The following is a 12623-nucleotide window of genomic DNA, read 5'->3' as shown; positions in this document are numbered from 1 at the left end:
CCCCCCCCTACAATTTTGGGCTGGTTACCGGCCTGTGCAGTTATATACTAAAATTACGAAAATATGCACTCAAATATGTAGTAAACAGCCCCGTGAGCTTCTACCGGAAATTGAACCAGGATCTAATCATTTAGTCATGAAGAATCTGTATCTATTAATGTAAGTGGGCATATTCAATGTGAGTGTATTTGTAGACGAAAGTAATGCAAAGGACTGTGATTTTATGTAGTAAAACAATGATTAAACTTCAAAAATAATATTTACTGAATTTTTTACTTACAATACACGAATGTACGTTTTCAATATTTTCTGGTAATTTTCTTATCCTATAACACACTAGTACGTGTATATAAAGAAAATGTTCTTTCTATCTAACAGGTTGTTATAGGGCAATGTTTCAATAATGAAATGTCACTTGGTTCATTATTCTCTGTAACACTTGAATTACATCTGATATAAATTTTTTATCGCATGTAATTATTTTTGCAATAATACACTCTGCTTTTCGCATAAATGCTTTCCAACTGTCCCTTGAGGAATTTTATTTTGTTATTGTTCACAATAGTTCCAATACGTTGATGAGTTGTAAATCTCATTCTTTCAATTATTACTCGCTAGTAGTACTTGGAGTTCTGAGTTCTATAAGCAAACACACCCCGCCCAAAATTATGGAGGTAGAAGAAAAAAAAATACTCTCCTTAAAATGTTGTAGGGTGCCTTGACCCATGCGTACATATCTCAAATTTTCGGGAGTGACATTGAACCTTCCAAAAAAATTCAGCGTGCGGATACATGATGTCAAAGCTTTGAACTTTGACCTCTAAAAGGTGTACATATATCGCCCCCCAGGATATATGCTCCAAAAAGAAAGTAGGAAGGCGTATATGTCTTGGCTTTGAGTATATGTTAACCTCGTTAAACAAAGTCTTTACTGAATATACTTTTCCCATCAGAGCTCCTTCGTGCCTAAGTGGTTAGCGTACGCGCCTTTGGCGTCGGAGACCTGGGTTCTATTCCCTGTGGAGCTCATGTGGTTCGATTCCACGTTAATCAGTAGATCTACAGTACGTCTCATATAGTCTCGCTGCTGAACGGGACGTTAAACTTAAAATCAACTCAACTCAAATCTTGTTTAGACTCAATATATGATCCATCTACCCTTTCCCCTTTTCGCATAACCTCAGAAACTAAACGGATACAGTTTAATTAATAAACTAATTTAAACTTCTAATCCATAAAGTATGAACTGAAAAGTTCTTCACTGCAGGTGCTAATTTCAGTGAATGAAGTTTTAAAAATAGGCAAACGTAATAATTCTGTGAAATATGCATTTATATGCAGTGATGGCAGAAATATGTACTAATCTTCGAAATACGCTTTTATGCACTATAAAACTTGGCTATTTTATCTGCAAATTAGGCGTATAATGGATGTATATATCAAAACAGAATATCGATACCACATTAAAAAAGTATGCAAATATGCTAAAATTCGAAGTTTACTGATTAATGTGATAAATCATTCCGTCATGAGCGTCCATGAAAAAGATCAGAACTTATTTAAAGAGCGCCTGAAGAAAAATGTTTGTTTGTTTGTTGTCTGTGGTCTTGGTCTAACGCGTATTTGGTCATCATTACGGAACAGTTCGTCTGAGAACACGGATTAGGATTAGGAATTAGATTTCTGGGCTTTCTGCATCTTTGGCCATGTGGTAGCTCGCCACCTATGAAGGATGACGTCCCTCGGCGATTACATTATCCGAGGAAAGGGAATGAAGAAAGGATTGGGGAAGGAAGGAAGCAGTGTGGGACCTTTGTGTTAGGTACCATCCCGTCATTTGCCTTTTGTGAATGAGAAAAAACCCGCTGGCCTGAAAACCTGGCAGTGTAAAATACTTGGTACTATATACAAATACACACGAACTCACAGTCGTTCATATATATATATATATATATATATATATATAAACGACTGTGAGTTCGTGTGTTACCTTAATGCACAATAAATTACTCAACAAATTAAAATCATATTTGCTATGATTATCAATCTTGGGCCTCCCAAGAATCTTAAGGCATTAAATTGATAAATTTTGGCGTGGCGAGAGAAATTGAAAACGGGCAATATTAGTGTCCAATCCATATTCTTCGAGTTCATGAGATGAATAGTGACTACCCCGATTTCGTTTAAGTTCATATTCATTCCCCATCGGCGTGTGGTCGGGGTGGTGTAGAACGGGGTTGGAAATGAGTGGCATATAAAAGTCGAATAGGGCAATGTTTTTATAGGGCAATGTTTCAATAATGAAATGTCACTTGGTTCATTGTTCCTTGTAACATTTGAATTACATCCGATATAAATTTTATATCACATGTAATTATTTTTGCAATAATTCTCTCTGTTTTTAGCATAAATGCTTTCCAACTGTCCCTTGAGGAATTTGATTTGTTATTGTTCACAATAATTCCAATGCGTTGATGAGTTCTAAACCACATTCTTTCAATTGTTACACGCTAGCATTACTTGGAGCTGTATAAGCAAACACACTAAGCCCAAAATTATGGCAGTAGAAGAAGAAAACACTCTCCTTAAATGTTATAGGGTGCCTTGACCCATGAATACAATGGATGTTAGGATTCGATTCAAAGTTCTCGGGGTTTTCGGGAGATAAATAGCGACATTTCTGTTGCTGGTTAACTTCAATTTCAAATGAAAAGGAGGAAATTGGATTGGATTAAATCGAAACATAACGTCCCTTTCATCACCGTTGTGGACGCGGGGCTGAGTGGGAGAGCGATTACCTCTGGTGCATGGAGTCCTGGTTTTATCCCCGACCAAGTAAGTTTGTGGTGCACAAGTCTGTGGATTGTCGCGAAGTACTCCCTTTTCCTTCTCTATCTTTATTCCACCAATTCTTTAATCATCAATCATTCTTTAATCATCATATCCCTTAGCCTAAATTGTGGGACGTTAACTTGAATTATTTTTATTTAATTTTCATTTTCTTTCAGCACCGAGACAATATGAGACTTAGACCAGTAGTTTAACGTGAAATGCAAACCACATGAGCTCTCATCGGGAATCGAACCCTTGTCTTTTGCACCAAAGGTCCATACGTTTCCCATATAGTGACGAGGGGGTCCGGATAAAAGGGATCGTACGGTATTACTAATTCTTGTCATTATACTTCCATTTAAAATACGTATCCTAACGAAGGAAGGATTCAAGACATTTGATAAACACTTCTTTCCGTGTGAAGAACGGGTGTTTCAGTTAGGCTTTTAAGTAAATTCAAGCTTTTAAGTTTTAAGACGAGGAGTTTCACATTGAGCAGCCTAGGTCCACAATCTGTGCGTACCTTCCAGACTGGGACGTACGCAGGAGCCCCGAAATTTCGACTTTTGTGTCAGTTTAGCCTAATTTTAGGGGCGATTTTAGAAATCTTAATATAAAATACCCTCATATTGAGTTTGGACCCCCCCTCCCCCGAAATAAATATCTGCGTACGCTACTGCTTCCAGATTCCGTTAAATCGTGAGCCGTAAAACCAAGAGATAAGCATACACTGTTAACAACATTCTATATACGCGATGTAGATCAGAAAATTTCATTGGACACGTTTCAAGTTAAACAAAGAATCGATCTCATATGAAACTGAAAGTGAACCAGTCTTTACACATCGACAAATTGATTCTTCTCACATGTAAGATAATCAGATAGCGCTTTCTATATCTTTCTCTTCTGTATTACAATATAACGGGAGACCGTTACACAATAGATCGACAATCATGCGACATCTTAACGGCATTGAATTATGCCATAATTATCTTTCATACGAAAAGAAAGAAGAAGAAGAAATCCTTTGAGAACTCAAATTAAATGTTACATTTTCTCTTCTATTGATACCAAGGCTGCCAACATTGCAAATAGCATTTTTTCTAAACTTGGTTATTTATTAACGTATTTGATTTCTGTGTTTCTCTGTTTGACATTCAAATAAGATAATAAGAAACCTTCATAGCACTTATATCATGTAGCTTGCTGTTTCAATACTTTCTATTAAGATAGCCTTCATGTGATTACAACTACTGATCCGTCAAATAATTAGATTAATAACTGAAATTGTAAATAGCCTTTAGGATACAATAAGAAAGAAAAGAACTTATTGTACCATTTTCTCATTTATTTTACAATAAATTATATATCATTTTTGAAATGTATATTTTATTTAAATTGACAGTGCTACTTGGGTTGAAGCAGGCACGTAGCCAGGATTTCGTAATAGGGGGTCCGTGGCAAAATACCAGGTGCTCGATCATTCTAAAATATTTTACTGGTAACATATATTGGTTCTTTTAGCCAGGACGTGACTAAGCGGTTAGCGTACGCGCCTGTGGCGTGGGAGACTCGGGTTCGATTCCCGGCGGGAGCTCATGTGGTTCGGATTCCACGTTAATCAGTAGGTCCATGTCTCATATAGCTTCGCTGCTGAGCGGGGCGTTAAACTCAAAATCAACTCAACATCTCGTTTAGCCAGGAATTCGTATGGGGGGGGGTGACATGAAATACTGTCGTTACACACCAGGGACACGATCAATCTAAACTATTTTACTGGCAACATATCCATATTGGTTTGTTAGAACAATAAAATGAGGATATGTTAGTAAGTACTTTAATAACAAACTCTGGAGAAATTTCGAGTAAAAGAATATAAAAAAAGTATTGAAAAATATATAGTTTTCTGAGGTTATTTGAAATCGGTTCTTCTTGTTTTCTTTTTTCTTCTTTTTATTTTCGTTTAATGCCGTCAAGGATAACAACGAGATCTCTTTTGGTAGCAAAGACATCCTATAAAATTTATTAATGTTGCCGCGAAATTGAAAGTTTTTTAACAAGTGTAACTGGAATCTATGTTGCCAGGTTCATATTATAGGGGATAGTGGGCATTTCTTAAGTTTTACCTATGTTGCCAGGTTCATATTATAGGAAATTGTGGGCATTTCTTAAGTTCTACCTGAGGGTCTCGGTTTATCAATCATTGTATTCCATAGGATTAGCATGGAGTTAGATGGAATTCGGAATGCTCTGTCACAATAATATCAATTTTCAACTTGACCCTCCTTCTCAGATTCCTTCACACAAAGCTCCTCATAAGAAAGAGTAACCAAACGCTTGCTGTAGGTTTATATTTTTAACACTGATTCTTCTTTTTCTCCTTTCTTTTTGTTTCATCCTTCCTTATTTTTTTTTCAATTCTGGCTTTGAAGGAGAGGGGTCCCGTACCCCCGGACCCACCCCTTGGCTACGTGCCTAGTTGAAGACAGTTTTCCTTAATTTTTGTCCTTGTCAAAGCTAAATCCTTTTACAGCGCTTTCTTTAGTTGTAAACCGCATAACATGTTTGCTTCAAGCTTAAATTTAGTTTCTTGAGTTCATTTGTAAGGTAAGGTTTCCGCAAGCTACAAAAGAAAAGTCACGCAAGGAAGTTGCGTTTCGGTTAGGATCATTTGTAGATATAAATTTATCGGAAGTCAACGATTGGTCGACACGCATTTGCTATTGTAACCTCTGTGTAGAAACTACATACGTAGCCTATATATCACACCTGTTTGCAGTGGCGGCGATTGGACGTTAAAAGTGGGGGGGGGGGCAAGACATGATCTGGATATTCGATGAAAGGTTGTATAACTAATAGGATACTGTCTTTTTAAGTTAAAATATCGTATATCGTATTTCATATTTTAATAAGTAAATTGACAGAGCAATGCAAGTAGGACTAGCCCTTTGTACTCTTAAGGAACAAAAATATAAGAATAGATTTGATTCCTTGCTCATGAACATCGTAAAATTCAGTCTGGAAAATTGTGTGATTAGGTTATTTAATAACAAATTTGCGAAACAAATAAAGGAAAGGATAAATTTAATTACAGTAATAAATAATGAAGCTTGTTTTGTAGAAGTTATATTCAAACTGGGGATTAATGTACAACTTATATTTTTAATTCCACACATGCCATTAAATGTTTGTTATTACTCTTAGAAAATGGAAGACAGTACAAGCATATGCTACGACATTTAAAGAAATAAGCAATAGCAATATTAGATTGCTTTGGATTGCAATTAAAATGCAATTCCTGTAGCTATCTTAACTCCACGGGAAGACAAATAACCAATATGTACCCACACAACAGCAAATATTATATGGCACCATTTTTTCTATGAAGCAGTAGTACATAGAAAAACTTTACATTTCCAAATGAAACTATATACATTAAGGAGTCATTTCAAAAAAGTGGGGGGGCAACTGCCCCCTCTTGCCCCCCCATAATCGCCGCCCATGCCTGTATGTTTATTTTGTTTTACATTTCTAGGTGCTATTTGTCCTCATCATAATCTTATGACAAAGGTTGTTTTTGTGTTGATAGTTATTACGATCAGAATTTAAAATTATCAAATTGAAATAATGATTACGAAAGTACTACTGAAGTAACGAAAATAGGAAAAAACTGGAGAACTACGGTACTGAAGAAAACTTATGGAGTTGAATTTGGAAATAAAACATCTCAAACTCAGATGATCTGAGGTTGTAGTAGACATGACTTCACCCATCTATAATGGAATTAGGTATTATTTGTTGGTAGAAACCTATTCAAATACCGGAGCTTTCGAAAAAACATGGTGTTTATACATATCACATCACTCAATAAATTCACACGATGACATGTTGACGTCGCTAATATTCACAAATACAAAAAATGTTTAGGAAATTATAACCTTCAAAACGATACGTGTCAAAATTTCATAACAACCTGACTTTTACGTAGTTCACAAGTTACAGTGGTTTTACTGACGATAATCTTGTAATTTTCAAAACAATGGAAAAAACTTCGTGTATTGATAAAGCATTGTTTTTAATTAGAAAAAAAAATACTGTTCAAGCAAAACAATGGCCTGACAAGTGTTATTCAGACTCTGCTCCATAGAGACAAATGGTAAAGAAGTGGTTGGCTTATTTTAAACGCGGCCGTAGAAACACGAATGTTGCTGAACGCTCTGGTGGCCCAAATTCGGCAGTTGTTCCAGAAAATATTTTTTAAAAAATGTCCACAAAATAGTTTTGGGCGATGGTTAAGGCATCGTGTTCACCACTTTGCATGAACATTGGTCAATAAGAAAACTCTTTTCGAAGTGGTACCACTTTCATCATAGTTGATCAAAAACCAACAACGTGTCGACAATTCAGAGCTGTTTGGAGCTGTTTCAGTGTAATAAAAATGATTTGTTTTCATACGGTATGTGACAATTGATGAAATGTGGATCCATCACTACACTCCAGAGTCAAATCGTCAATCTGCTAAATGGACAGCAACCGGCGAAAGCCGTCCAAAGCGACCAAAAACGTAAATGTCATCTGGTGAGGTTTTGGCCTACGTATTTTGCGATGCGCAAGATATTTTATTCATCGATTACCTTGTGAGGCAGGAACAACCATCAATAATAATTATTATATGGAGTTATTAGTGAGCTTGAAGGGAGAAATTGTCAATAAATTACCCCAAATGAAGGAAAAAACCCTCGTTTACCAAGACAATGCACCGAATCAGAAGTCGATCGCAACAATAGCAAAATTGCACGAATTACACTTTGAATTGTTTCCTCATCCACCGTACTCTCCGGATCTGGCTCCCAGCGACTACTACCTGTTTGCAGACGTAAAACGAATGCTTCAGGAAAAGAGATCTGGCTCCAATAAAGTGATGATTGCTGAAACTGAGGCCTATTTTTGAGGCCAAACATAAATCATTCTGCAAAGAAAGGCATCGGAATGTTAGAGTAGCGTTGGACTCAATGTATCACTCTTGAAGGAGACTATGTTGGTCAATAAAGTAGAATTTTGCCTAAAAGTCATCTTACGAACTTATTGAATGATGTGTTATTTTGTACGTTTATGAATGTCATAGATTAGAAATTATAGACGCTTGAAACAAAACTGTTTTACAAAAGAATACTAACAAACTTATCTGTCATTCATACCCAAGTGCAACATTTCTCTTTTGCCATATTAATATTAATAATATTGACGTGGTCTGAATGAAAACAATTTCTCGACACTAAAAATTTGTTGTCTGTTTAAGATAGGAAATAATTCCTGGCTTTGTCTCAATAACAAAATAGGCTTACTCTATACATTATTCAAGTTAAGAACAAGATTGAATTGGAACACAGTAGAGTAGCTGTTAAGAATCCACTGCAGTACTAGTAAACCTGCTTATTTATCAGACGTTCATAACTCAGCACCACATCTAAACCCATCCTTACATATTACAGTTTATGGAGTATAACATTTTTAGTAAACTTTTCCGAAACGAATCGATAATGACGTTAAAACCGCTTTAATTTTGATAGATTCCTTTTGGAGAAAAATTTCAAAATTAAATTCTCGTTCAGTACTGATCTTATACAAAATGTGACCATCTTGGATGCACAGAGAAACCTCGTGCTTAAAGCCCTTTAGACACGAAGGGTCATCTAAGATCTGAAAATTGTTGTTGTTGATTGAAGTTTACAATCGTCTTTCAGCTCCGAAGTTATATAATGCGTTGACTTACACTTTAAGGTGAAATCCATACCATTGTCATGCTTTGAAATTTTAACGCTCTCTTGTAGAATCGAACTAGGGACTCCATACAATAGAGGCCTGAAGACATGGTAATATAACACAGAGATAGATAGATAGGGCGATTTATGTTGCATTGGAAGGACGCCCATCAGGGTGGCAAGGTGGGGCGCTCGCCTGCCTAGAAGAAATTGTACTTCAGAATATCGAAAATCCAATAGAATTTTTACATTAGTTACAGCAAAATTTGAAACTATTTTTGAAACGTCGCTAATACTTGTCCCGCCTGGAAACTACAACATGGGCGCCCTTGTTGCATTGATATATTTGAGGTTCCAACGGCCACTTTTTTGTTCTTTTCGTGATAAGCCTTCGAGGCTGATACGATAGGTTAATGTAACGAAATTTCAAATTCAATCCTTTACAAGTTATAAGATTCTTTTCCATTTTTTCCCGCATTTCTACAAAAGGGGAAAGTAAATAGTAACTTACACGGAAATTACTAAAAAAAAAAAAAAAAAAAAATCCATAATTCTAGTGTGGAACCAAATATCCTTTATTATTTTAATAAATAATAATAAAGAATAAAGCATAGTACGTATTTAATGAATAGTTTTGCAAGAAGATAAAATCTGAAATCATTATCCAAGTCTCTGATTTCAACATATGAGTTTAGTTTCTTCAATATCGTCCTTAAACCCAGATGAACTTTGTTATCGAGATTATGTTTCACAACAAGTCAAGAGAACAATGCAAAGAAAACTGCGTAACGTTTCGCTTCAGTTGTCACTTACATTTATGTCGAGGGTTTTTCTGTAGAACCGAAGATATCTAATACTTTCTTTGAATTTGTAAGGGGGGAGGGGGAGATTTGCTGAGTTAATACCATGAAAGTTCTTTGTTTATTTATTTTGATTAAACTCATTTCAAATTAAGTAACACTATTTTGTTCGTACTTCCAAGCAAACAATATCATTAGGGATGCGCACCAGACAAGATCTGAGGCTGCTTCGTCTCGAAAATGTGCTGTAAAAGTGATGTATCGACTCGAAAAATGTATTCTTCTCTATTGGAAGAGCTGTGTCTCGACTCGAATTTTGTCAGGAAAATTCTGTCTCGACTCGTCTCGTGCGCATCCCTAAATATGATATCTTTATAATTGGGCTCGCAATTTGAAATTTGTATAGGGATATAAATACCAGCTGATGATATAATCTATTACTTTAGAATTAGAATTGAATTTTATTGAAATCTAATCCTGCCATATTTTTTCATGAGAATACGGGACACCTTTGATTCGAACCTCTAAACTTTCTAAAACAACCCAATGAAATGTAGCTCTGGTTATGAACAAGAGCATAAGCAAGAGCTCCCTAAGCCGCAGCTACTTTTCTCTTCGTTCCGTGCAGGAGCTTAGCGTTATCGTCTTTTTCTGGAAGGCCCAGGTTCGATTTCCGGTGGGACCTCATGTGGTTCGTTACCACATTAATCAGTAGGTCCCGTCTCATATAGCCTCGCTGCTGAAAGGGATGTTATCAACTCAACTCAACTCTTCGTTCCCTGCAATTAATTATACGAAATTTAGATATTTACAATCCAACTACAAAAGAATTGCTTTAACGTCTTATAAAAATGCTTTAAGGAAAAAAAACAATATGCAAATTATCTCGTTTTATTTAAATCAGTGATACAATCTACCTTCAATATTATTCACATGTTTGGCCATATTTATTTACATGAATGTATTTGCCAAAATTACGTTTGGCAGTTTAATCTGATGAAAACAGCTGATTTTTCTCCTTGCGTCGTATGTAATTGTCAGGGCTGGATTTACATATTTCTAAGCCCCAGACCAAGGACAATTCTGTGTCCCTAACCTCTCAGAAAGATTATTTATAATTCTCTTTAACTTATCTAAAGTCTTGCTGGAGGAAAAGTCACTCATCTTCTCTGTGCTTGTAGATGTAGAAGCACTCGAAGCTATCTTATGTTTGCTTGTTTTTTGGTGTTGGAGAGTATCCGAGTTTCACCAGGTGCAATCAAGGGCGCTCGTGTTGTGGTTTCCAAGGGGGTGGGGGCAAGTATAAGCGATGTTTCAAATATAGTTTCAAATTTTGCTGTAACTAATGTAAAAATTATGTTGTGTTTTCGATATTCTGAAGTACAATTTCCTCTAGGGGGCGCAAGCGTCCCACCTTGCCCACCCCCCTGATGGGCGCCTTTAGGTACAATGGAAAAAATAACATTCCAAATTTTGAAGTCCATTTGATAGTTCAACTTCGTTGCTTTTAGAAACGGTTATTTCTCCTGCAAATTGGAAGAATGCGTGCATTTCAGTTTAGGCATTGTTGTTGATACAAAATCGAAACACTTCACTTATAATGTACAAGTATTATCAACGACAGCTCAGCTCGTGCACTTTATCAAACATTGCAGGTCCCCTTGACTGCTAAGGGACAACTGCAAATTTTGCACTGAGAATCTGTTGGCTTGCTCCTATCAAATAAGAGAGGGTGGTGTGATAACTTGCTCGAATCTGTTACATGTTACACCTTATTGTTCATTCATTAATTGCAAGATTCTTAGCCAAAATCAGAATGTTTGATTTTCCACTATTCGAACAAGCTGATATTGATAGCAAAAATGGAACAGGATTAAAATACGGAACATTTGCTTGTCCCGACTACATTTAGGGGGACGCAGAATACTCTAGTCTAAAATCGGGACTATCCCGTTTTTTACGAGACGCACGGCAGCCTTATTGAGATTTCAAATGTAATTCTACCTGAAAGCAAGTTGCATGGAAGATAATCATAAGTGTATGACATGAAAAGTTTTGACGTTTCATTATCTCAAAAACGACTTCTATCATTCAGTTCACTGTCATCTGTCATGCATTTGCTCCTAATGGTCGAGCGATTAGTTCATGTACTTTCTGTGTGCGTGGACAGGGATTCGATTACAGAAAGAATACTTACCTCAGATACAAAGCAGAATATTGATTCGGACGCCCATACTCTTTAAAATCAATGTATTACGCAATGCCCGAGAATGATAATTATCAATTAATGGCGAGTAATATGTACTTAAATTACATTGCATTTTTCTTCCCATTCTTTTTTTTTATATGATTTTCCTACATCCATAATGGTTCAACCACATCCTCAAATCTTGGAACCTTTAATATAACTCATTTCCTAACGTCATACAATAGTGAAATATTACACAACATAAGTCCTCTAAGAATTTACTATTCCATTCTTGCTTTTATATAGTTCCAAATATTTATATAGCTTTTAAAGTCCCGGTTTCAATACTGAATTCAAATAGTTAGGAACAGAGGCGCCCGAAGAAAATTTTCTAGGGGGTCTCATCTCCATGGTTGCTATATTACGTATACATTTTCGTGAGCCAGAGGGGCCCCGGGCCCCACCCTGCTCTCCCCTTCGGGCGCCCATGGTTAGGAAGTTACCGTGGCTTCACAATCTGAAACGAAAGGTAAGTAACTGCCCACCATATTCTTATTCTATTAGCTTAGTAGCTCCAGCATGACACGTAATGTAAAAGGGCTTGAACTTGCCTTTGAACAGAATACTCTAGAGAATACACGATACTGGCAAAAGACTTGTTTCAAACCCCTCTAAAGAGATTTCATTTTGCTTAGGCTCTAATTTAATTATTTTTCTTTCTGGTAGACGCACTATAAGGTAAATTTAAGGTGAGTGTAAAAGCTCCACTATCATTCAAAAATAGCAATACGTTTCCCCTTCCTTTTTAATGTATTTTGTAAGAAATGTTCATCTTAATTCAGTTAAATTCAAGTGATAAATACAGAGATGCCCCCCCCTAGTTTTTTGAGTGACAAAAATAACTGAAATTATTATTTATATACTTTTGAAAGTTTATAGTAAACACATAATATACCTATCATAATAGTGTGGATTCTGGTTGCTATCCCTCCCAGTTTTTATCTTCCAGATCCGCCTCTGGATAAATATTAAAACTTTGTC

The 12623-nt window shown here is 36.1% G+C and overlaps 1 protein-coding gene across 1 annotated transcript in view; it reads left to right on the top strand.

Annotated features, from left to right (window-relative positions):
* The window catches only part of LOC145664064 (uncharacterized), a 141258-nt gene that overhangs the window by 12162 nt on the left and 116473 nt on the right, over positions 1–12623 (top strand). The window lies entirely within an intron of this gene.

This window comes from Thermobia domestica, chromosome 1 (assembly GCF_964235325.1).
Source record: "Thermobia domestica chromosome 1, izTheDome1.hap1.1, whole genome shotgun sequence".
NCBI lineage: Eukaryota > Metazoa > Arthropoda > Insecta > Zygentoma > Lepismatidae > Thermobia > Thermobia domestica.
Note: the sequence above shows the minus strand (reverse complement) of the source record. Positions and strands in the feature narration are given on the sequence as shown.